Source organism: Megascapheus bottae, chromosome 11 (assembly GCF_031878675.1).
Source record: "Megascapheus bottae isolate mThoBot1 chromosome 11, mThoBot2.hap1, whole genome shotgun sequence".
Classification (NCBI taxonomy): Eukaryota; Metazoa; Chordata; class Mammalia; order Rodentia; family Geomyidae; genus Megascapheus; species Megascapheus bottae.
The window spans coordinates 38,181,228-38,207,852 of NC_143519.1; positions in this window are offsets into that span (position 1 = coordinate 38,181,228).

Below are 26,625 nucleotides of genomic sequence, written 5' to 3' on the forward strand. Positions count from 1 at the left end.
TTGTTTGGTTGGTGAAGATCTTCTCCCACTCTGTAGGCTTCCTAATTAATTTACTAGCTATGTCCTTTGCCATACAAAAGCTCTGCAGTTTAATGCAGTCCCACTTATCCAGCCTTACTCTGATTTGTTGTGATTCTTGGTCCTTATTAAGAAAGTTTCGACCTGTGCCAAGGAGGTCTAGTGTATCTCCTATTCCTTCCTGTAGAGTTTTCAGTATGTCAGCTTTGACCTCCAGGTCTTTGATCCATTTGGAGTTAATTCTAGTCCAAGGTGACAAAGAGGGATCCAGCTTTAGTTTTCTGCAGGTGCTTAACCAGTTCTGCCAGCACAACTTGTTGAAGAGGCTGTCTTTCTTCCATTCTATTTTTTTGGCTCCCTTGTCAAAGATTAGGTGGCCATAGGTCTGTGGTTTAATCTCTGGGTCCTCAGTTCTATTCCATTGGTCTTCAGGCCTGTTCTTGTGCCAGTACCAAGCTGTTTTGAGAATTATAGCTCTGAGATAGAGTCTAAAGTTTGGAATTGAAATTCCTCCAGCGCTGTTCTTTCTGCTAAGAAGTGTTTTTGCTATACGGGGTCTTTTATTATGCCATATGAAATTTTGAATTGCCTCTTCTATTTCTTTAAAGAATGCCTTTGGGATATTGATGGGTATTGCGTTGAATTTGTAGATAGCCCTTGGCAAGATTGTCATTTTCACAATATTGATTCTTCCAATCCAGGAGCATGGGAGGTTTTTCCATTTCCTTAGTTCTGCTTTAATTTCCTTTTTTAGGGTTTTAAAGTTTTCATCAAAAAGGTCCTTTACATTCTTAGTTGAGCTAATTCCTAGGTACTTTATTTTCTTTGAGGCTATTGTGAAAGGAGTTTCTCTGAAGAAGAAACAAAAATGGCCTATAGACACATGAAAAAATGCTCAACATCTCTGGTCATAAAAGAAATGCAAATCAAAACAACTCTAAGATTCCACCTCACTCCAGTTAGAATGGCCAGGATCAGGAAAACAAATAATAACAGATGCTGGAGGGGATGTGGCCAGGAGGGCTCACTACTACACTGTTGGTGGGAGTGCAAACTCATTCAACCACTATGGAAAGCAGTGTGGCAGTGCCTCAAAAGGCTAAACATAGAACTCCCCTATGACCCAGCAATTCCACTACTTGGCATTTACCCAACCATCCAGAAACTAGGGCATACTAAATCCACTAGCACAACAATGTTCATTGCAGCACTATTCACCATAGCAAAGATATGGAACCAGCCTAGATGTTCCTCAGTTGATGAATGGATCAACAAGTTGTGGTATTTGTACACAATGGAATTCTATGCTGCTGTCAGAAAGAATGACATTGCCCCATTTGTTAGGAAATGGAAAGACTTAGAAAAAATCATATTAAGTGAAGTAAGCCAGACTCAAAGGAAATTAGGCTCAATGGTTTCCCTCATTCGTCATAATCAGTAGAAACCTTGGGCTCTACTAGCAGAGATCTGCAATAGAGCAAAATCTTGATACATAAGGCCATATAGTATGAAGCTAATTGAAAGGACCTCCAGGATATTGAAACAAAAGCCATATAACAAATGATTGTTGTCCTTAATGTACTATGTTGTCTCTCATCCATCTCCTTTGCTGTCCCTTGGTTATCTCATATTGTTATAGTATCTCACTTTGTTATCTGATATATTGAATTTATTTGTATTTGGTTATTTGAAATTTGATAGGGAAGGGGGGAAAACCAAGACGGGTGGGGGGTGTGGGGGGGAGGGTAATGGGTACCAAGACATGTGAAAGTGTATCAATGTATGTGAATTAATGCACCTTCTATCTGGCAAATATCATGTAACCCTTTTACTAATTACAATAAAAAAAATGTCCGTGGAAAGGCCCTACTACAGCAGACCACCACAAAGACCTTTTCTTTGGCAACCACATCCTTGTACAAGCACATATTTGTGTACATATTTGAATTTACTACTATAAAGGCAGCTCATTTTATCAGTGTTTAAAAATATATTGTTTTGGAAAGCTCATTTTTTTTCTTTGCCTAAACTAGAACACAACAAATATAACCTCTGGAATCTCCTGCTGATTTAGTATCTTTCTGGTAGAGAAAGAGTCTTCAGTGTTTCAAGACTTCTAGATAGTTCCTACCTAGTTTTCATTATTCTCCACTGCATAGGCTCAAATATGTTTTTGTTTGATAGTATGAGATTCCAAAACCAAACTCTGTGCCCTGAGCAGTCAGAAGATGTCATTTGTTTATCTAGGCATCAACTCTTAGGCTATTTTGGGGTTTTGCCATGCTGTTTGCTGTCTCATACCGTAGAAAACAAGAGTTACCACATGTCATAGCCACTGAATTGTAATCATCATTGTTGTGGCTTACAAATGTTCACTAACAGCTGATGAAATGATCTCAATCTAGAGTCTCCTGTAATGAGGCCAGGAACCACCAAGCACCCTAAGGAAGAAGCTAAAAAGAGGAAGAAGATGAACCACAAAGGAAAGGACATGGGTGACCAGGTCAATCTCTGTCAGACCAGGACTCGCTGAAAAGGTATACTGAAAGCTGTGTGAAAGTGGAACCAGGGAAATCCTGGTTGCATGCCCCACTTTACCAGCCTGAATGGCCTCTGGTGGGGGGGGGTGCCACTTTCTCTTTCCTAGGCATATAAAATTTATAAGACATAAAATCAGAGTTTTCTTTCTAAAATTCCCTCATAATACCTTTGAACTAGCTTTGTAGAAGCTGGTCTTTCTTCTATCTTATTTCTATTAAACTATTGGAAAGTATTTTTAAGTCATTGAAGTCAATATTTGTATCTCCAGACTTTTTTTCCCTTTTACTTTAAGTAAAGGTTAGAAAGGCAAAAGAAAAAAAAATTCCAGAGAGTAAGGAAAGCTTTGACTTGTTTTAACAGGTCTGTTAGTGAGGCCAGAAGTAGAGCTGTGGTTCAAGAGGTAGAGTAAAAGCCTTCAGCAAGAAATCTCAGGGATGGTGCTTAGCCCCTGAGTCCAAGCCCAAGGGACCACACACACACACACACACACACACACACACACACACACACACGCGTGCGCACACACAGACACAGACACAGACACAGACACACACACACACACACACACACACACACACACACACACACACACACACACTTCTGAAGGCAGAGTAAAGAGAAGAAAAGCAATTCTACAAACACTATTCTGTTTCTCTAGGTACTTGGTAGCATGCAGATAGTAGGCAGGATATATGGTTAAAATGTCATAAAGCAGTTTAGAGCATCTCATGACCCTTACATATATCCATGTATATCCATATAGATAGATAGATAGATAGATAGATAGATAGATAGATAGATAGATAGATGATAGATGATAGATAGATGATAGATAGATAGATAGATAGATAGATAGATAGATAGATAGATAGATAGATAGATAGATCCATATATAATACTTGTTTTCAAGGTCTTTGTTTCATGTGCTCTGATTAAGGGTCTAATATGTCAATTTAGGATTAGGGGATATGTTTTAGTTTCTTCTTCAAGTCCATCAAATGCTTTCCAAATTCAGAAAGCATTCAGTGAGGATTGATTCTTGAATAAATTATGCATTTTTACCTCTACAATATCTTTTGTTCTCCCTAGTATTGGGGTTTGAACTCAGGAACTTGGTAAGCTGGTGTTCTACCCATTGTGCCATGCCTTCAGCCCTTTTTCATTTATTTTTTCAGATGGGATCTGGCAATATGTTTTTTTGTCCAATCTGACCTCCAATTACACTTCTCACATAGCTGGGATCACAGGTGTGAGCTACCATGTCCTGCCTGTCTCCACAGTACCTTTGCAAATTCCATATTTGTGTAACAATTGTGAGTATTGTAACAATTATATCTATCCTTCCCATGATGAAAGTGGAGCATGATATCTTCTTTGCAGTCATTCAGAAAAGTGAAGTTCATTGTTTCCATGTGATACACTTGAAACTTTGGACAAGTTTCAAAAACCTTTGCGCTTCCATTTTCTTAGCCTTAAAGTGGAAATAAAAATGATTCAGTGAAGTAACTTCAGAGAACTTCTTTTTAAAACTATTTATAAATGTCATTCATTTTTATATCAGAAAATATTTATTGGTGATTTCAAATGACAGATGACCATTAAAATATGATAAACACATACATAGCAAACAGATTGGATTTAAAACCTGAATTGTTTAATTACAGTCACAGTTCAATAGGCTTCCCCATAACTTTCAATATAAAGAGACAAACATGATAAAATATTTAAAAGATGAAAAATACAAGGGAAATGATCCAAAAGATTCTAGTATTCATGTGTAACAAGAATTACAGGAGAGATCAGAGTATTCAAAAAATCAATAATTATATTTCAGAAAGATCGTTCTTGAAGTAAAAAGCCCTGAGTCTTTTTAATTAGAAAGTACTCACCAACTATCACACAATGAATATGTGGATATAAGTTTCAAGACATATTTTTGTTTTTACTTAAATTATTGGGGTGAATCCACAAGAATTCAATTTTTTTAAATTTTACAGAAACATATATAGTAGGTGGTCCATCCGTTTTGGTTTCTTTAAATTTCTCTCCTTTAATCTATCCTGTCCCAAGGCTAAAATCTAATCCAACAGAAACTTGGCTTTGAACTGTCACACTGTTCTGCAGCCTACAGTTACTTCTTACTGAAAAAGGGCACGACCCAGATCCAGCACTGCTGATCGTACTTTAACTTGCCTTTCAAGATATCTCCCCTAACTACTAAAAATAAAGCCATTCTTCTAGCCTGAGGTACAGTGATTGGTTCTCTCCTTTTCTTGCCCATTCCTGTACTCCAGTTTGCTTACAGACTTTCATTCTTTTAAAAATGAAAAAAAAAATCTGAAAATCCATTGAAAGCAAGCCCAAATAGTTTACTTCATCCACTTCAAAATGGGATGGTTCCCAGTTCTTATAGGCTACTTGACAGTCTGTCTCATTGCTGCTCATATACACAGCAGAGATGTCTCTCATGGATACAATTCCTATGTTTCTCCACTGGACTGAGAACTCCTCAAGACCAAAACCTTATGAACAAAGATTGCATCTTATTATCTTTAAATCTCTAGCATCTGTCAGATAACTACCATATATTCCATTAACAAACAACTAAAAAGTTAATCCAACAACTCCTTGATTACCAACTGGTTACCAACTCACTCCTTCAGGTGCCAAGCAAATAAGTCACTGCCACAGTCTATGTCAAAGAGATTTAGGAAGTGTGGTAATTTTAGCCTTTTGAAAGAGGGCATCCTGCCTCTAAATAACGTAGACTATAGGAAATTGAGCTCAGTGTCATAAGATCACCTAATATTTTAAGAGAATCCATAAATCTATATTTTTCTGTAAAAAACCTGATTATTCAGAAATAGAGAAGACAGGCATTTCTTTGTAGTTCCACCATATAAACTCAACCCAGAGATAGCAGTAAGACCCACATTTGTAAAGTATGGGATTGATGGATGGGCAGACCTACAGAGAAGAATGGAATAGCCTTCAAAGTTCAAATTAATTTCTCAGAGTGACAAGAGGTAGAGATAGGAAAAACTTGTTAAGACTACTAGGCCTATCTAAGAGAAAATGACAGATGGAAAGCTGGTAGAAGTAGGGCTGTGTAACGAGGTGGACAATACAAGCCAGCTTTCAACATGATGAGCCTGTGACATATGGGACATTGAATAACAGCTCCTCCCAGAACTCTGAGTTAAATGGGAATCCTCCCACCTCACCCAGGCACCATAACTAGTGTTTTCTCTCACTCAATTGTTGAGACTACCTAACACCATTACCAAGTAGATGTCCCACTTAAAGATAAATAGTAACCAGTAATTTTTAAAAGTGGAATATAAAGGAGTAGAAGCATGGCTCTATTACAGCACTTGTATAGCAAACCCAAATACCACCAGAAGAAAAAACTGAGGTATAGTATAGATACCTCAAAAATAAGGAACCAAGCACTGATAGCTCACGCCTGTGATCTTAAACTAATCCTCGATGGGTGAGTCCAATCAACTATTATCTCTTTGGTAATATTTCATTTATCAGACTAATATAAGCTCTCCTTTATTCCCACCACAGGGCTCTAACTTTAATGTTGCTAAAAGACTTGCCACAAAACAAGAGCCATATAATGTGTGATTGTTGTTCTTAATATACTATGTTATTTCTCATCTCTTTTGTTGCCCCTTGGTTATCTCATATTGTTACAGTATCTTACCTTGTTATCTGGTACATTGTATATATGTTTCTTTGAAATAGGATAGGGAAAGGGGGAAAACAAGATGAGGGGAGAGGGTGGGGCAGGGAACTGGGATCAAAAACATGAGAAGGGGTAGCAATGTTTGTGATGCTTCGATCTGGCGAATATAATGTAGCCCTTCTATTAATTACAATAAAAATATATTTTAAAAAACTAAAAAAAAAAAGACTTGCCACAGTATATGATGACATTCATTGACTTGCCTCCTTACAAGGAGACTTGACTTGCAATTTGCCCACAAGCCAGTATCAGATTTCGTTTGACACTGTTTGTCTATTATTAAAATAGAACCTTGGCATAAGTAATTTTTTAAAATTCCAGTTGAAAACATGCGCTTTCTTCCTGTGGAATTTGCAGTGTAAGAAAAATGGCTACATACAAATAGGAGTCAATATTTCTAAAAACAAACAACATCATCATGACACTGGGCCCTATCTATTTCTACCCCAAATCTCAATTTTTAATATATTGTGCTTTCAACCACCTCTGACAGAAATCTCTATTCAAAAATTATTGGAATAATAAAGAAATTTTCTCATCTCATATAACAATATGCCCTAAGGGAAAGCAAACCCCAAACTCCAAAACTATTCATCATTCTATTCTAATATTGTCAGCAAGTAAGCTTCTCTTCAAGTCAGCTGTTCTCATGGTCACACACAAACATACATCACAACTTCCAGCAGAAGAATACAGCTTCCAGTAGAACCCCTATTAACACACACTTCTTCATATCTCTGGGGCCAGAGTTTTATTTTGGTAAAAAAAAACAACATAAATTTTCTATTGATATGCATCATAGGATCCCTAAGATTGGCTCAAAGAAACCCTTGGCTATGTGCAGGAGGCTTATTTGAACAAAATGAATGCAGTGGAAATGAGTGTTGCACAGGCAGGTAGACCACAGAGATTACTTCTTATTGTATAAACTGCCACTCATGGTCTCTCTTTCCTCTTGCCTCTAACCTTCTCCCTTCCTTTTATCTTAAAACCCGTGTCTCAACTCTTCTGTTGCTCCTTAAAACGTATCCTGAAATTCCTACTTGCCTAGCTCTTTTTTTTCGTTTGTTTCAGCTTTGCTCTATGTTCTCACTTGTGCATGAAGAACTCTGCCTCTCCAGCTGGTAAATGCCTCCTCACCCTCCAACCTTCCACTAAGGCATTGGTTCTTCTGTGAAGTCTTTCTTGACATCAAATAGTTACTACACTACTAATGTTCCTCCCCAACACCTTATTTGCCACTTTCATGGCAGCACACTTCATGCTGAAAGATGCTCCTTTGTTTCCATTCTCATATCTCTTGTTAGACCTCAGTGAGAAGGTCTGTACCTTATTCATCTTCAGATGCCCAGTTTCCCAGTGTACTGTCATGTATTTATAGGAACTCTGTGTAGGTTTGATAAATTGAGTAAAACTGAATGAGCTGAATTGAATCTGGCGGTGTGTAATATTTCCAGCAGTTTCTCTAATGTAACTCTCTCTGCCATAGGGGAATCATTGAAAGATCAATCAGTGAATGGCTCAACAGGAACTGTGTTCTGGGCTGCCTTCCATAGAGGACTCTGGGGGAGGAGCTCTGAATTGTCCAGAGCTCAGAGTTCAATGGAGCTTTGATTTCTTTGCCGAGAGCTTCCCATGTGCCTAACAGGGCAAACAGTCTTCAACTCAACACCATGCCTTGAAGGAAATCCCTCAATAGTAAGGAAACCAGGAAAAAGCTACTGAACTCCAATGGTCGTGCCATGGTTTATCTCCTCCCTACCATCATAGCCAGATCTCAAGAAGAGGATCTGTCACCACCAAATGATTAATGCTCAGGGAAAAAAAATTCATTATTACCTTCATTGGGGAAGGAGTGTAAGATTTCTCCCCTGGGGTTAAAGTTTTAGAAACTGAATAGAAGTGAGAAAATTATAGAGATCTAGGGTTGTCCAGGGAAAATAGTTACACAACATTAGTTGTTTCTAAGGCAACAACTTCTCAGATTTATGCCAGAGCTCTGGAGCCATTTCCCCCTAGAGCAGATGATTATATGCTCATTTATCTCCAGAGAAGCCCTTAAAAACTCTTCTTTCTTAGCAAACCTATTAGATTTAAAGAAGGAAGAACGAAAGAAAAACCATGTGTTTAAGATGGAAACTTACTCTAAAACATTCCTAAATCCTCAGAGCAATTCTGTGGAGATTGCTATGGCACCTGGCATGCAACTTCAGTTCAATGGTTTCATTATTACCACATGGTCTGTTGCATTGGAAGGCAATCCTAAAGAAATATCTAAATAGTTATTTATATGTTAAGATTTCCTCTGGGCCATTCACAATAGGCAGAGAACTTGTATCACAAAATTGCATCATCACACAATTAGTATCACTGTTGATAATGAATGCCTAATGGAATGTCCAGACTTCTTATTAAGTGATCTTACTACTTACTTCTGATGGACAACTTCCAAGAACTCCCTCAGCGCTAGGTTTAACAGAGCATTCAGCTCAGTCCTCTGATCCTTGTGCATATGCTGAGAGAACTGTTTCTCTCCATTGGTTTCATTTGTGGCCTCTTCCAATAGTGTCTCGTAACACTCTATGTCCTACTGTTGTCTGTATCCAGCTCTACTTGTTGTGCTTGGGATCCTGAGACTGAAAGAGAATCATATTCTTCTATTCATTAGGACACTCCAATTATAACTGTTTGAAGACTAAAAGATTATGCCTTATTTTTCTTTGAGCTATACTACCTTTCTTCAAATCCCAGCTCTTTCACTTACATCTGGAGTAACTTTTGGCACACTGTTTCCACATATAATGCCTCTGGAAAATAAAGTGAAGATAAGGGGTCCAACCTTATAACATTGTTCTGAAGATTATTGACTACTGATGATTTGATACATCTTAGTATTAAGAAATTTTGGCTATAATTCTTTATATTCAGTGTCTAATAGGTTCTTTAGCACATACAAAACCTGAAAGCATAAACAGATACACAAATTTACTCCAGTGAACTCAGATTTTCTCTCAGAAAGAATAGAAGATAAAGATAACTCACTATACTGACATTCTTAGATAGTGTTTGCTTGTTTGTTGGCCAAGTATAATAGACATGTCCCCTTTTCTCTGGTTGGATATCTGGCACAGTCTTCAGAGAGTCTTAGAGGTTTTTTTTTAAAAAAAAAAAAGGACAAATGAAGGTCTGGTCTCTGCTCAAGTTCTAGTCCCATTGAATGTTTGAAAACCTTTGAAAGTTCAGAAAAGAGGAAAGCACCTCTGGTTGGAGAGCTTATTGAAAGACCTCACAAAGGAGTTGTCATCTTAACTGAACCCTAAAGCAGAAATAGAGAAAGAGCACATTTCTAAAAGAGAAAGCCACATGTGATACTTAGAAATTACTCAGAGCATTCGAGAGATACTGAGCAGTCCTCATGGGCATGGACAATGGACGAAACTATGTCTCATTCCTACCCAATTAAACTCCCAAGGATGGCAGAACAGCTGAGATTAACCCAAAGGTCATATCAAGAAAGAGATGCTTTCTCTTTTCCAGTTTCTTCCAGGATCCTGGGGCTTCACAGCCCAAAGAACCAGCTAAGTAGCTTTCAACAATCATAAAGGATGTTTGAATTTGGGATAGAAAGCAGACTTTTCAGGGCTAGATGAATGGGATTGTACTAAACAGCAGAGCTTCTGCACAGTGAAGGACATAGCTAGCAAGATAAATAGAAAGCCCACAGACTGGGAGAAGATCTTCACTAGCTATACAAGGGCCTCATCAAACATGTACCTATAACTGAAAAAAATAAGCCCCCCTCATAACAAATCCTCAAAGAAACAACCACCCCATTAATAAGAGAGGAAATAAGAATAGCCAATAGACACATGAAGAAACACTCAACATCTGTGGCCATAAAAGAAATGCAAATCAAAACTACATGGAAATTCCACCTTACCCCATTTAGAATAGCCATTATCAAGAAAATAAATAACAGATACTGGAGGGGATATGGACAAAAGGGACTGCTACTTCACTGTTGATAGGAATGTTGTAAACCGGTTCAACCACTCTGGAAAGCAGTATGGAGATTCTTCAAAAGACTAAACATAGAGCTTGACTATGATTCAGCAAACACTCTTGGGCATTCACCCAAATGACCACAAACCAATCTTCACTAAAGCCACCAGTACAGTCATATTCATTGCAGCATTATTTACCATAGCTAAAATATGGAATCAGCACAGGTAGGTGCTACTTAGTGGACAAATGGATCAAGAAAATGTAGTGTATATACACAATGGAATTCTGTGCTTCCATTAGAAAGAATGATATTGCCCCATTCAGAAGGAAATGGAAAGACTTGGAAAAAAATCATGGTAAGTGAAGTAAGCCTGACTCGTAGAAACATAGGTTCAACGGTTTCCCTCATTTGTAATAATTGGTATATGTCTAGGATAGTCCTGGCAGAGAATCACAATAGCTCAATAGTTATGTGCATATGATCATATAAAATGATGTTAAATGAACTCCAAGAAATTGAAACAAAAGGATTTTTGCCTTATGGGTTTTTGTTTTTGTTTTTGTTTTTGTTTTTGCCAGACCTGAGGTTTTAACTCAGAGCCTGGGCACTGTCCTTGTGCTTTTTTTGTTCAAGGCTAGCACTCTACCATTTGAGCCACAGCATCACTTCTGTTTATGTGGTAGGAATGAATGGAACCCAGGGCATCATTCATGGTAGGCAAGCATTCTGTCACTAAGCTATGTTCTAAGCCCAAGAGGTTTTTTTTAATATACTGTGTGAAATTTCTTTTTTCTTTTTTTAAATTTTTTTCCTTTCATTTATCCCCCTGTTGTCACTGTTTTTGATTTTGGTATTCTGTGTCTTGTATATATGTTTATCTGATTTTGGGAAGGGAAGGAGATAACAAAATGTTGAGACAAAGGACAATGGGTAACCAATGCAACAGCAATACTCACAAGATACTATGTTAGAAATGAACTTTACAACTCTGGAGGAGGGGAGCTAGGGAGGAGGAAAAGGGAGAGAAAAGAGGGAGGTGACAAGAAATCTACTCTTATGTAACTGTACCCCTCTGTGCATCACCTTTACAATAAAATAAAATATTCGAAAAATAAAAATAAGACTTTTCAAATGGCATCACCATACCTCCACATACTTAACGGGTATGTGACTAACCATTATCAACAAGCTGACCAGAAGTACTGAAAGAGTCTCACAAATGGAAAAATCCATATATTTCCATCAAAGTCTGGCCAGCACAGTGGTTGTGAAATAGTATGGTCAGTACACACAAAAGTGTGAACATGAGCCTTATAGATTCTTTGGTCCATAGGTCAAGATGGGATTCTTCAAAAGAAGAAAATGACATCAGTGAAATTATTTACAAGGCAGTGATCCCACTAGACTATTAGTTAAGTGCCTCTGCTTTTGAAGGTCACTTGGACCGGTGGTTGTCAACCTTCTATATCTTGTGGCTGAAGTTGTTATCCTTTATCTGACCCATTATCTAATGATTTGAATGTCACCATGCTGAAGACATTAGCGTGTTTATAGACACATTGTCCTCATGGACTCTTACAATCTAAAAACATAACTCATCCAAAATCAGCCCTGATTCTAAGAGAAAAAAATGATACAGTTTCTTCAAAAATTAAATGGCTTTAAAAGAGGGATTGGAAGGAAAGGAAGAAATATTATTTAAGACTTGTATGAAAACTAGCAGCTAAGTACAATGTGTAGGCTCTGATCATTAGGAACATTTGAACTTGAAGTAGATATATTATAAAAGAATTCCTAGTAATTTTGTTAAGGATGAATGGTACTGTGATTATGTTTTTTCCCCAACGTCTTTATCTTTTAGACACATATACTAAAACACTTAGAGAATTTCTGAGATTTGCTTCAGAATACCATAGTAGCAAGCAAAATAGGGAAGGAAAACAGTAGAGCAAAAGATGAGACAAAAATGGTAAAATATTGAAATCTACTTGAAACTGTGTGGTAAATTCACTTACAGCATAGTACAACTTCATTTATACCACTCTTTTTAATCTTGCATAGACTTTGAAATTTTCTATGACTTTAAACATATATAGATATAGATATAGATACAGGCACATGGACAAGGAAATGGATAGATTACTGGATGGTCACTAGTTTTCTGTTCTATAGTTATCATTTCTGCTGAATGCAGATGATACACCAGTGTGGTGGATTCTTGTTCTTGTTCTCTGGCAATATAGAATTTAAACCAGGAACAATGAACACAGCTATCACAAGGTAGGAAAGAGTTTAATACAGAGAAAGTAAAGGCCACTCAGTAGAATGAGCAGTTTTAGCCAGAAACCAGTTGTTTGTCTAGGGCTCTCCAGGCCATTGCTTTTATGCCACCCTAACACCTCCCATTTTCTCCTCTCATTAGGCCATTTGTCCAGGTGGTAGTTGACTTGTCTAAAACAGGCTTGTCTAAACACCCTTGCCTGCATAGTAGTCAAAGGATATTGGGCTGGCCTGGGCCATTGTGTCATTTCTTCTTCTCTTCCTACACAAAGAAGATCAGTCTCTCTACCCCAGCATTCTCTGGATGGCAGACACTAGATATAGATCTCTACATGATCATTCTGAGTCTATAATGTCACAGTACAGGATAGACATATTTAGTATCTTGTCCCAGGGAAAGTCATAAGCATCTGAACAAGGAAAAATTGTCCCAAAGCTGTTGTACTCTGTGACAAGTATTTGATTTTTCTCATCATTTCCCCACTGTCTCCTATTAAAATGGAAGTTGGTCCTCACATTCCTCTCTCCTCCAAAGTTTTTTTTAAACAAAATCAGTAAAAACTGAAGGAGGGCTTTAGCCATTAGTTTTCTCCCAGGCTGGCCTTGGCGAAAACATAAGACCCTACCTGAAAAATAACTGAAGAAAAGAAAAGCCAGAGGTATAGAAAAGCTTGGCCTAGCAAGCATGAAGCCTCAAGTTTAAACATTAGAATCACCAAAAAAAGAAGGCAAGAAAACAGGAAGGTGGAAGGAAGGAAGGAAGGAAGGGAGGGAGGGAGGGAGGGAGGGAGGGAGGGAGGGAGAGAGGGAGGGAGGAGGAGAAGGAGAGGGAGAGGGAGAGAGGGAAGGAAAGAAGATGGAGGAGGGGGAGGGGGAGGAAGGAAGATGGGGAGGGAGGGGAAGAGAAAGGAAGAGAGAAAGGGAGAAAAAGAGGTAGAGGGGGAGAAAAGATAAGGGGAGGGAGGGGACAGGAAGGAAGGAAGGAAGGAAGGAAGGAAGGAAGGAAGGAAGGAAGGAAAGGAGGGAAGGAGGGAGGGAGGGAGGGGAAGAAGGAGAGGGAGAGGGGGAAGGAAGGAAGGAGGGGGAAGGAAAGAAGATGGGGGAGGGGAGAGGGAGGGGGAGGAAGGAAGATGGGGAGGGAAGGGAAGAGAAAGAGGAAGAGAGAAAGGGAGAAAAAGAGGTGCAGAGGGAGATAAGGGGAAGGAGGGGACAGGAAGGAAGGAAGGAAGGAAGGAAGGAAGGAAGGAAGGAAGGAAGGAAGGAAGGAAGGAAGGAAGGAGGGAGGGAGAGAGGGAGAGAGGGGGGAGGGATGGAGGGAGGGAATTGTTTTTATTAGAACTGGCTCCCAATGTTAAGGAAAACAGGATAAAGGCTTGGCCTTCTTTGCCTGCATTTTGCATCTGTCTCCTGCTGTTCGTTCTCTCTTCTGCAGTCATTTGGGACCCTGGGATTCCAGGAGCAATGAAACTTATCAATATCATCTTTACAAGGGACAAAAACTACTCCCCAAGGGTCAGTGTAGCCTCATAGGACAGAAGGTGCTCTAAATGAGGACAACTACATATAATGATGGGGCTACACCCTAGGGCCTGAGCAATCAGATTGCTCCCCTCAAGTGATGACAGCAATAACTTCTCCAGAACCCCTCACAGAACCAAAGCAGAGATGATCCATCAGGCCACATTTTTCTGAGAACTGCTTAATTATGATTTCATCTATCTCTGCCCCAATTCACCCTATGTAAAAAGAAAAAAAAGCCCATGTCATACCCTACCCTGAAGATAGATTGAAATGCAATCTGTCCCTGCCATTTTTCACATATGGTTGGTGCATTAATAAATCTTCCTCTGCTCATCATGTCTACTCACCCATGTATTCATTGTGTTTGGGCAAGTGACCAGACCTGACACACTGGAGTTCATGGGTTAGGAATTCTGGCCTAGGATTCTAGTTACACTGAAACTTGAAGATAGTGCTTTTCAGTACTGACTTACCTTAATGGAGGTGGTCATACTAAGATGGGCAATTCACATATTTCTTCATTTATCATTATACATTTTAAGAAATATACAGTTTTGAAATGTTAGAGAAAAAAGACAAAGCCGGACATTAATATAGTAGAAGTGGAAAAGGATAAAGGAAAAAAACTGCATTAGTTCCTGTCTATTGAACATTTACTATGTGCCAAACACTTTACACACATTTTCATCACAGTCACTGTTAAAGAAGGTAAAATTTTCTTCATGTTTTTCCCCCCCCCCCAAAAAAAAACTCCACACAGGCTGGGAATGCAGCCTAGTGGTAGAGTGCTTGCCAGGCATGAACAAAACCCTGGATTTGATTCACATACACAGAAAAATCCAGGAGTGGTACTGTGTCTCCAGTGGTAGAGCTCTAGCTTTGAGAAAGCTCAAGAACAGTGCTTAGGCCTTGAATTCAAGCCCAAAGACTATCAAACAAAATAGGTAGAGTGCCAGCTGTGGGCAAAATAAAGACATGTGAAAGGGTGAGACTCAGAGTTCAAGCCCCAGTACCAGCACCAAAAAAGAAAAAGAAAAAAGAACCCTCACGTGATTGACAAATGAATAGACATATTCCATTCACATCTGGCAACTATTTCTTACTAGCAGAAATATCCAGATATAGATATAGATAGAGAGAGAGAGAGACAGAGACAGAAAGATGCTTCTCTTTCCTTTGCTTTTTTTCATATATTTTTATTGTAGTTAATAGAAAGGTTACATTATATTCACCGGACAGAAGGAGCATTACTTCACAAATATTGATACCCTTTCTCATGTCTTGGTCCCCATTTCCCTCCCCCCTCCCCCCATTCATCTTGATTTCCCCCTTCCCTATCCTATTTCAAATACCCAATTAAGCATATATAAAATATATTAGATAACAAGGTGAAATATTGTAACAATATGAGATAACCAAGGGACAGCAAAAGAGATGAGACATAACACAGTACATTAAGGACAACAATCACTCGTTATATGGCTTTTGTTTCTATATCCTGGAGGTCCTTTCATTTAGCATCATACTATATGGCCTTATGTATCTAGGTTTTGTTCTATTGTAAATCTCTGCTAGGAGAGCCCAAGGTTCCTACTAATTATGACAAATGAGGGAAACCATTGAGCCTATGTTCCTTTGAGTCTGACTTACTTCACTTAATATGATTTTTTCTAAGTCTTTCCATTTCCTTACAAATGGGGCAATATTGTTCTTTCTGACAGCAGCATAGAATTCCATTGTGTATAAATATCACATCTTGTTGATCCATTCATCAACCGAGGGATATCTGGGTTGGTTCCATATCTTTCCTATGGTAAATAGTGCTTGGCGTCATCATTGCTGGGCTTGCTTGCTTTCCTAGTTGGCTCTCTACTATTAGACCCATGCCTCTCACCCAGCTTTTTGCTGATTATTTTAGAAATGAAGTCTCACAGATTTTTCTTGTTTTGTTAGCTTTAAACCATGACCCTCTATCTCGGCCTACTGGGTGGCTAGGATCACAGGCCTGAGACACTACTCTTTTCAAGTTTTCCATGTGCATGGATTTTTCTTTACAATAAGAGAAAGAGGTTTATATTGAATCCTTAATGGAAAGGAAGTTGAGAACTCTTAATTCTCTCCAATCATTATCTGTCTTCTAGAAAAATGTAAACTGCTTGACTGATGAAGCAGTAATATTTACCCCACAGTGGCAAGACCCAAAGGACAGAAAACAACATCTAGAAGAGACTCAGGCAAGATCCAGGGCTAATGAGCACAGCCCTAAGCAGAAAAACAACCATTCTAGTTGTTGGATAGTATCTCTCTCACTATGATTTCTCACCCTCTGAATCATTCCAGTACTTGTGTATTTATTTTTTAAACACACAACAAAGGAATTATTCTCCCAGTCCTTACCAGAAAAAGTAGTAACAGCTTCCAGCTAAGAAAATATCTTTTCATTTTGCTTAAGCCTAATCATTATTTTCTCCCACTTGTAGGAATATCAGTATTTTATAAAAGATCCTAATACAAAAGACCATGTAGATGATTATTTTTAATATGTATAATTTGGGGTATAAATCTATTTAAATTTGTCGGTTGTTTCCATTTTCTTTCTAGAAAGAAAATATTTGCCCTCTCACTCTTTGAGAGGCCAAAATATCAATGTACCCAAATTAAAAAGTGGAAAAAATAGAAGGGCTTCTCTTAAGACTTTTGTCTGATTTTCTCTTTTAGAAATGAAATTCTACAGATGAGGATCTGGGTATTCAGCACCTGTCTTTATCTGCAATGCAAAGCTATCTTACCAGGTTTATAGGAAAGGACTCTGTCACAGGAATATTCAGAACCATCTCTTTTCCTAGCCTATGATCCCTGTAAGAAGTGGATTCCACAGACATGCAGTGCCTTTTCCTGTCACTTTCAAGTATCATTTACAAGTCTGTACTAGCCAACCTACTGGGCTACACTTCTTGTTAATGAAACAAGTCTAAAATGCATTTACTTGAGAAACCAATATTCTTTGCTCTAAGGTATAAACAGAGCCCAGAAAACTGTCTGACAAATGTCTTCTTCATCCAGGAAATTGAAAGAGAAATGGTTCCTCAGCACTCAAGTAGCTCCAGCAGTTCAGTCGGTAGGAAACGTATGGCTCTCACTCCATTTCCTTTTCTAAACTAGTGACGCTCCTTTTTTGTACTCCTTAAGCACTAAAATCATTTGTTCTCCTCAGCCTCATTTTCCTTTTCTCAAAAAAAAATTTAAAAATGGTCTTCAGAAAGTGATGAGAAATTTGGCCTTATTTCACTATAATTGAATAATACACCAAAAGTGTTCCACTGCTGAGACCCCCTTCCCTGGGAGACCACAGAATTAGTAAAGCACTCAGAAAGACCACCCTCTAAATAGTAGTACACCTGAACTGTGGCATTTAATGCATCTGTAAGATTCATTTGACAAAGACATAGTTAGGTCCAAGAGGGCTTTTGGGTTCCAGCTCACAGCAAATAGGTTTATTTAAGGTCAATGTCAGGATCTTCCCATAGAAAAGAGATTCACACCCTTGATATAAAGGCAATTTCCTTTCCTATAAAATGGTAATAATAACTGGGATCTCATAGGGTTGCCATGAGAATTAAATGAGTTAATGGATGGGAAGCCCCTAGCACATAGTAAATAATCAATACATGTTAGCTTGTTAGCTGCCTTCTTTGCCTTCCCTTCATTTATTCACCCATTCAATTAATATTCAATGAACCAGTTTCTTTCCTGTCTTGAATCACTTCCCAGTGGTGATTTGAGTTAGTGCTTCGGGATATGTCTGCTTTCCTCCAGGCTAGTAGGATGCAATTTAGTGCCCTTTAGCATAAAGCACTAATTGGTCCCTTAGTGACCTGAAAGAGTTAATGTATTATTGTAGGATTTAATCCCCCACTTCCTGAAAAAATAAGGTTTAGCATTTTTTTTGTACATACATTTCTTAGAATTGTAATAAAGAACTTCTTTCCCTTTCTTGTCTCCCTTCTTCCCTCTCTCCGTCTGTTTCTCTTTCTCTGTGTCTCCGTCTCTCTCTGTTTCTCTGTCTCCTTCTCTGGCATTCATGCCTACATATGTACACAAACATACACATGCACACACACACATACACACACACATACACACCTCACATGCTAAATGATACAATTAGTTCACTTTTGAGTTTACTAAGTCCATTTTCTGATGCCAAATGTAACATATTAAATAAATTCTGAGATATATAAGCCAAACAAACACTGATTTTTCATCATTTTATAATCCCTGAAAAGTAATTTCCCAAGAATGCCATAAACATGTTGTTCTATTTTCTCCCATAGTTATTTTATTCTTACATAATACATGTTCCATTATTTATTTGCTCTTGCATATACATTATGTGCTATATTTTGCCTATATAATTAAAATTATGTCTTGAATATTTTTCAGAGTCATTGGACTATATTGAAATATTTTAACAGGAACTTAATATTCCATCATATGACATTCTAGGATATTCTACGGGTCTATCAGGAAATATTTAGGTAATTTTCTTTACTTCTGTAATTGTCAGTCAGCTAAACTATTTCATGAATACACTTCTAAGTACATTTTGTTATATCTTTAGGTTAGATTCCTGTAAGTGAAATTATCTGATTTAAAAGAATAAATATTTGAAGGCTTTGCATAAACCAGTGGTGTGAGGCAGTGCTCTGTCTATTTAGCCCTTATAATAAGCAATCTGTATTTATACTAAACAATCTATGTTCATCTTATAGGCAAAGTATTGTATTTTATTTGTTTTTATTTCCATCAGGGTGACTACAAATGAGACTGAGCATTTATTTCTATTTATTAAAAATTTGTTGTATCTGTTTTGTAAATTGTAGGTTTATGTTTTTGCCTATTTTATTGAGACTATCAAGGTTTTATTATCAGTTATATTAACTCATTACATATTAATGTTTTCCCACTGTTTTATTTTAATTTTTTGAAATATTTACTCCATAGCAAAGGGCTATGGACCTCCAGCAAAACTAAGGTATTTTTCTTGTTAATAAACACATCCCATCAAAATATCAATAATGTATAATCACCTCATTCGCTTTGAAAATTTTATGATGTTTTGACACAAAAATGTTTGAATATTAAAATCCATCTTTGCATTTGCTATTTAGTCCATTGTTTGTATGTCTAGATAGTTCTCTCCTGTCTGGCATCAGGAAAGAATTTACCTAAAGTTTCTTCTGGTTTCTTCAAGTAGTTTTATTTTTCATGTTTTATTTTCTGATTCATCTTGAGTTTAATCTATTGTGTAAAAAAGAAGGTGAATACTTTCCAATCACATGTTTTCCAGTAGCACATTTCCTAAAAGAAATCTTATCCCTTTCAATATTAGTTTCATATACATTAGGATCTACATGAGTACAAAACATTGTTTCCTGTTTTTCTGTATATTGGTTCATCCTGTTTTTTGACATCTATTAGGTCTATTTTCTCTTCAAAAAGCCTTACTATAAAAAAAAATTTGTATCTTAACTGCCCATTTCTTCAGAGAAATTCTAGGAGTAGTTTGTGAAGTTCTGCAAAATTGCTCTTCTGTTTGATTACTTACAATTCCCTGAGCTAGTTGACTTTCCAATATTCCTTTCCTTTTTTTTCTGTTAATAGAACCCCTGATTTGTTCATGAGAGGGATGGGCAAAATCTCTGAGGGGAAAGTTACTTCCCAGACTCCACTGCAATCAGGCTGAACATATGAATTAATTTCAGTCAATGAGACAGTGTGGCTTAAAACTGTCCACAGGTTCTTTGAAACTCTTCCCTTCAGGAAATGGAGGTTATTCTCTTTATCTCTTTTGCCTGCTGTAATAAGCTACAGGGGATTGAGTTATAGAGAACAGAAATGTATTTCTGGAGACTTGAAGTCCATGGTCGAGGAACTGGCATTTGGTACAGGGTAAGGGCCTTCCTACTTCATCCTCATTCAGAAGATGAAAGAAGGAGGCATAAAGCTAGTTCCACTTTCAAAAATCCTGTTGCATGGCTCCTCCTCTTACCAACATCACATTGGAATATCTAAATTTTAGAAGGGACAGGTTCAATTCATGGTGTTAGTCTTGTGAATCTAGTAATCAAATAATGTGGTTTCTGGCTTGCTCTCTCTCTCTGGTCCCTTGCTGGGGAAGCTTGCTGCCATGTTATGAGAACATCAGGTAAGGACCTGAGAAAGACCCATGTGATCAGTAAGAGGCCTCAGTAATAGGAGTGGAGCCTCCAGCACTGGCTATATCATCAAATAACTGTCCACACTGTCCATACCCTAATGGAAAACCCTGGGCCATACCTGCCTAGCTAATTCTCTGAAATTCCTAGCCCATTGAAGCTGTAAAATAATAATGACATTGATTTTTGTATTAATCCAGCTAACTTCCTGAAGTATTATTGTTTCAGACAGATTTTTTTTTGCCTTTCCTAGGACTTGAACTCAGGGCCTGAGCTCTATTCTTTGGGCTTTCCTCAAGGCCAGGACTCTAGTACTTGAGCCACAGCACCACTTCCCGCTTTTCTACATATGTGATTCTGAGGAATCGAACCCAGGTCTTCATGCATGCTAGGCAAGCACTCTACCACTAGTCCAAATTCCCGGCCCTTAGGCTGATTCTGAAGATATTTTCCAGAACAGACTACTCAGTACAGAAGGCATAAATCTTCTGGAGTCTTTTTACTCTTTCTGATAAAGAAGGACGGTATAGATAGGCTCATGCCTTCTTTTCCTCTTTCACAACTTGAGTATTCATCTGATGCCCGAAGTATGGTTACCATCTTGCAACCACCAGGCTATGCCACACCTTGAAGTAGGTGCATGAAGGATGATAGAAAAGAATGAGTGAAAACCACATGTCCAGAGATACTGTTAACCTGCTGAAGCAATAAATTCAGCTAATTGGTAAGATGATTTAAAAACAGCAAATATGTGTGGAAGCGAATTAGTGTTACTCTAGCTAGTTAAATTCTCATTATAACCAAATGTCTTCCTAGACAGATGACATTGCTCATGGTTAGCACAGAACTAGGCACCCTGTACATATGTTCAATGTGATTTTAGAGTAATTAATGACCGAATTATAACCTCTGTAATGCGATAAGAAGTATAAACATTCTTCTTTCCCTAGCTCAGTTTGTAGAAATAATAGGAGGTGAATTAATAAATGATAGCAGAACTTAGATTTCCTCAGGGAAAAATGCTTCGGGATATTAGCATATGAATAGAGTTCCTACCCCAGCACTTTTTTTGTGCTGATGTAGATTAACCAGTGGTGAATGGCCTACAATCAAGTATTGATCAGAATTCCTTTAAGTACCCATAAAACATGAAGTAGACTGGAAAATATCTATTAAAATTCCAAGATATCACTTTGCAACTGCTATCTTTTATGGAAGAAAGACTAACCATACTCAAACATTATTCCTGTGTTAGTGCTATGTCACCACTATACCCCAGAGAGGTAGGCCATGCATACATCTGTCTCATTTAATCCTCAAAACAAGAAACTATATGTTTTTAGATTTATAGTATAATTCTTATTCTTTACAATGTATAGTTAGTTTTTTTGTTAAAAAAAATGGTACCATTCATGAAGCCACTAAAAAAGCTAAAGTGTCAGTAGCCCCAAACTAAGTTCAAAATTCAGAGCAACCCCAACTTAGACTGGAGTGTTTGATTAACTACTCTCAAGTCTTCGGAAAACTTATCCATGTTCACTGATACTGAACCTATGAACCATCAATATACTGAACCTATAACCCATCAATTCCATTCCCATGTATATAATCAATAGTAATGATACATAGGTTTAGCAAAATTAAATAAATAAAAAGGCACCTGGATGTGCATAGTCATCAGTAAGAATTTGAAGCAACTGAAACATGCCTTCACAGCAGGAAAGCTAAAATGCTCTGTTTATCCAGTGGAATACCCAACAGATGAACAGCCTTACAACAGCCCTCACACCCCTAATGCTGAATGAAAGATGGTAGACACAAAAGCTTACACATTGTATGATTTATTTAAAAAACAAACAACAAACAATAACAACACCAAAAAGACATTTAAACCAGGCAGTGGTGGCTCATTTCTATAGTACTAGCTATTCAGAAAATTGAGACCTGAAGATCATTATTTAAAGTCAGTCTATGAAGGATCATCTATGACATTCTTATCTCCAATTAACTAGTAAAAGGCTGGAAGTGAAGCTATGGTTCAAGTGGTAGAGAGATAGCTTTGAGAAAAAAAAACTGACAGTGCTTAAGCCCTTAGTTCAAGCTCTAATATTGACGCATACACACACACACACACACACACACACACACACACACACACACACACACACACACACACACACATCTGTCCTAATAGAGGTCATTAAAGTGATTATTTCTGTCAAGGTGGAAATTCGAAAGGTAAACAGGAGAATCCTGTAAAATTTCCACTTCTCCTGCGTGGGGTTTATAAGGGAAGGCACAGGAGATGTCCTACTTTCTAATTTGTGATTTAATTCATAAAGGGATAACACAGCAGGCTGACAGGTAGCCAAGTCTGGACTTGCTGTCTATCTCAGTATGAGCAGTTAGTTGGCTTGCATTGCTCTGCTAATCAATATCAGCCCATCCCTGGCTGCCCATTAGAAGTAGGGGCACATGACCATGAAAGCATGCTTATAACAGTGCCTTATGCCCTCTATCAAAGTTCATTTCCAAGGCCCTATCAGGTAGTAAGAATTAAGCTTCTGTACAGTATTGTTCTGCATTTGTTGGGGCTAGTATAAAAATGAGCATAAAGATGACTGGCCTTTAGGAGTTTTATTTTTTAGAATATATATTTTGTCAGTCATGGGGCTTGAACTCTGGGCCTGGGTGCTGTCCCTGAGCTTTTCTGTTCAAGGATAATGCTCTACCACTTGAGCCACAGTGCCACTTCCTAGAAGATATATCTTTCATTAAGAGTTTCCAAGTGATTTCTGTCTTCAAGAACCTCAAATTTATTCTAAAAACCAGATCCCCTCCCCAGAGACCAAGATTCTTGCTCCATGCTTGATCATTTTTTCTTATGTAGCCAGAATTCATCAGGAAAAAAAAAAACCTTCTTACAACAAAAATAAATCCAAGCCTAAAGAAATGCACACAGACCTTATGGAGGGAAAGTATTGTATGTTTATAACACTTTTCCCAGTTCATAATGGGTAAAGCTGTTTATCTACAAGAAAGAAAATAATGTGTGCCTTTACTTTTTTAGGTGCTCTGAATTTTGGAGGTTTAAAATAATCCTTTGTAGCACCTCCCTGAAATTTTGACAGATGCTTCAGGCTATTGGTAAACTTAGAAGAGATTTAACAAGAAACTGCATTGCACCATTTTCTTCTAATCTGTGTACATACTTGTCTAGCTATGGCTGGCTTTAAACCATCCAAAAGCCGGAAGCATTTTAAATCCTATTGGTTCCGTGAGTGGACTATTCATTAATGAGCTTATCTGCTTGGCTGCTTCTGAAGCTAAATCTTATTTCTACATCTACTTTCTCTAATGACATTTTTTTTTTGCTTTGATTTGTTGAGCACAATTTGATTTGTTAGCTTTTTAACTGTACACTTCCCAGACTTCAGATTTTGTTTTAAAAACATGTTTTAAATGCCCAAGGATCAAGACACTCTTAACTTGCTTCTTTTTTTTTTTTAAGGTAGATGTTCCAAGTTATGAGTTATTTTTCCTGCAAGATTCTGTGAAGGGCTACCTGCATGAACCCAATTCTTTTCCCAGCCCTCCACCTACATACTTCCTTCCTCCCCCCCCCCCAAAAAAATAAGCCTATTCAGGGTGTGTGTTTGGTTGGGGATTGGGAGAGCCTAAAAGGCTTTAAGGATGCATTGAGCCATTCCTCACCAAAGTCTCTTCTGCTATGTCTTTTCTTAAGAGTAAATGCGCTGAACAGATCATAAGCACTCAAGAGTTTTTCACAGGTCAGGACCCATTGTCAACTCATCATTCTAGATATGTGTCCAAATGGAAGAGCTCATAACCCACACATTCCTAGGGAGCTCTCTTGTATCAGTGTGCTCAAGACTTCTCTGTCCTCTTCCTGGGCTTTCCTTCTCAACTCTGCTTCTGTTTTCTGAGCTACCTTCCAGATGTAATTCTACCTGGCCTTACATCCAAGGTTAAGGATGTCTTGCTCAATGAGCAGGTCCAACAGCCAAATTCTCTCTCAGTCATATACCAGTTGACATAAGCAACAATCAGATACAGATCCTCCAAAGAATAGGGATATTTACTTGAGAAATGCAGAGTGGTTCAAGAACAATACTTGTATCATAATAAACTATGAGCAGGTTAAAAGTCGTTGAAGTTCTTCAATGTGCAATGAAAAGAATCAATATGATATTTTGAACAATAACCCTTAGCTGTAAAGATTAAACAGTTGATGGGAAGGTGTCCTTGCAGAAGTGGTGTATGTGTGTGTGTGTGTGTGTGTGTGTGTGTGTGTGTTAGGTTGCGTTGACTCTGTGCAGGAGATTCTCTCTTTCATAACTTCCTGGCTCTGTATACTTATTTTGGAGATAAGGTCTGATGAAAAGTGACTCCATTTTCAATCTAACAACTTATACGTGCTTTTCTATTCTTTTACTTTTATATTCTAATTAGTAAGGATCACAGATGCACAGGAAGAACTAATTGGGAGTTAGAGGGATGGGGAAAAGGGAAGATATGCATTCATTTGCCATAGCATAACGCTTTATCTGTCCTCCTGATAGGCTTCAGAAAAGACTTGAGGTGGTTGCATAATCCCTCTACCCCTTCAAAGGGCAATGAAATGAATACTTAGGTCACAGTGACTTGAGTAGGTGAGATACCTGGGCCACCAAAATCCTTTTGTCCTTGCAATAACCTGCACCCAGAGTGAAAGTTAAAGTTATTCAGCCTTCCAAGTGAAGCGTTTTGTTTGGAGATTTTTCAAGTATGCTTGTCAGGTACGTGCCCATCAACGGTGACATCTTCGGAATATACTTGTCGTCTCTCTGACATCAGTAAATCCATTCGTTCCCAGCTGTAATTTATCTCTTGATAAATCATGCTATCAAGTTGAAGTGTGAAAGCAATACCCTTAGGACATAAAATACCACTGAATCTGCTGTTTGGTTAATTTATTACTATTATTAGGGAACTGACAGGATTACTTTAAAAATCGAGTGCCCAGAGGCCACAGATTTTTATCAGGTCTTCAATACTGGAGCAGTGTTCAATCATGGCTGGCGGACCAGGGCTGCCACCAGTCCCTTTGGAGAATCCTTATGGGGAGAGAGGAGTGGTCAAAGTCAGGCCAGAGCTCCTCAAAAATGTTCAGTCAGAGAGTAAGTCTGACAATCCAGAGAATAAAGCCTTAGGCCTTTTTTTTTGCTCTCAGAAGTCAGCATGGCATTATGGGTGATGGGGCTGAGGGTTGAAAATGGATATGCTATGGTAACAAGAGCCGCAACCCTGGGAGGCAGCAGATGTGACTAGAAATCCTAATTCAGTCATTTCTTTACAGTGTGACCTTGGACAAGTAATTTAATATTTTTATGCCTCAGTTTCTATAGCTGAAAATAGCATTCACAAATGGCATTCTTGGAGCTTGGAATTTGGCATAGTGGTAGAGTGCTTGCCTACCATGCATGAAGACCCAGGTTCGATTCCTAGGTACCACATACACAGAAAAAGCCAGACGTGAGGCTATAGTTCAAGTGGTAGAGCTCTAGCTTTGAGAAACCCCAAGGACAGTGCTCAGGTCCTGAGCTCAAGCCCAGGACTGGTAAAAAAAAAAAAACAAAACATAACAAAAAACAAATGGCACTCTTGAAAGAATGAATTAATATATATGTGGAAGTAACCATAATCTATGACCACGAATGTTTGTTGCTTCCTTTTAATACTACATTTCCATAATTATTTTTTACAACAGTCAGGATTGAACCTAAAAACTCATGTGTACTACTATTCAGGTATGCCCAAAGGCAGTATTTATAATGACAAATAGCTGATCTCAATTTATGAATAACCATCTCTTTGTACTAATTAGATTTGCTTTCATTTTGGATTCAACCCAGCACTGGGCATGAAGATAGATGACAAATAAAGATATCTTTGTAAGATTTTCATATCCTAGAATCTCCTGAGAAGCTGATTAAGTACTATTACAATCTCAAATACATACAAAAAAGAAAGAAAGAAAAAGAAGAGAAAGGACAGTGAAAGGGCATAAGAAAGAGGAGCCAGGCTATAGTAAACCAAATATTTCTTAGTAGGTAATACTTTGTAACAGTTCAGCTTGAACTTTGTTGTGAAAAGAAATGTCCAGAGTAAATGTCCAGTGCAAATGGCCTGAGAGCTTGCCTGGATGAAGGTAGGCAGTAAATGAAGAGTGTACTTCAGCCCTGCTCTTGGCTCTCTTCGTGCTTTCTAACTACTTGAGCTTTTAT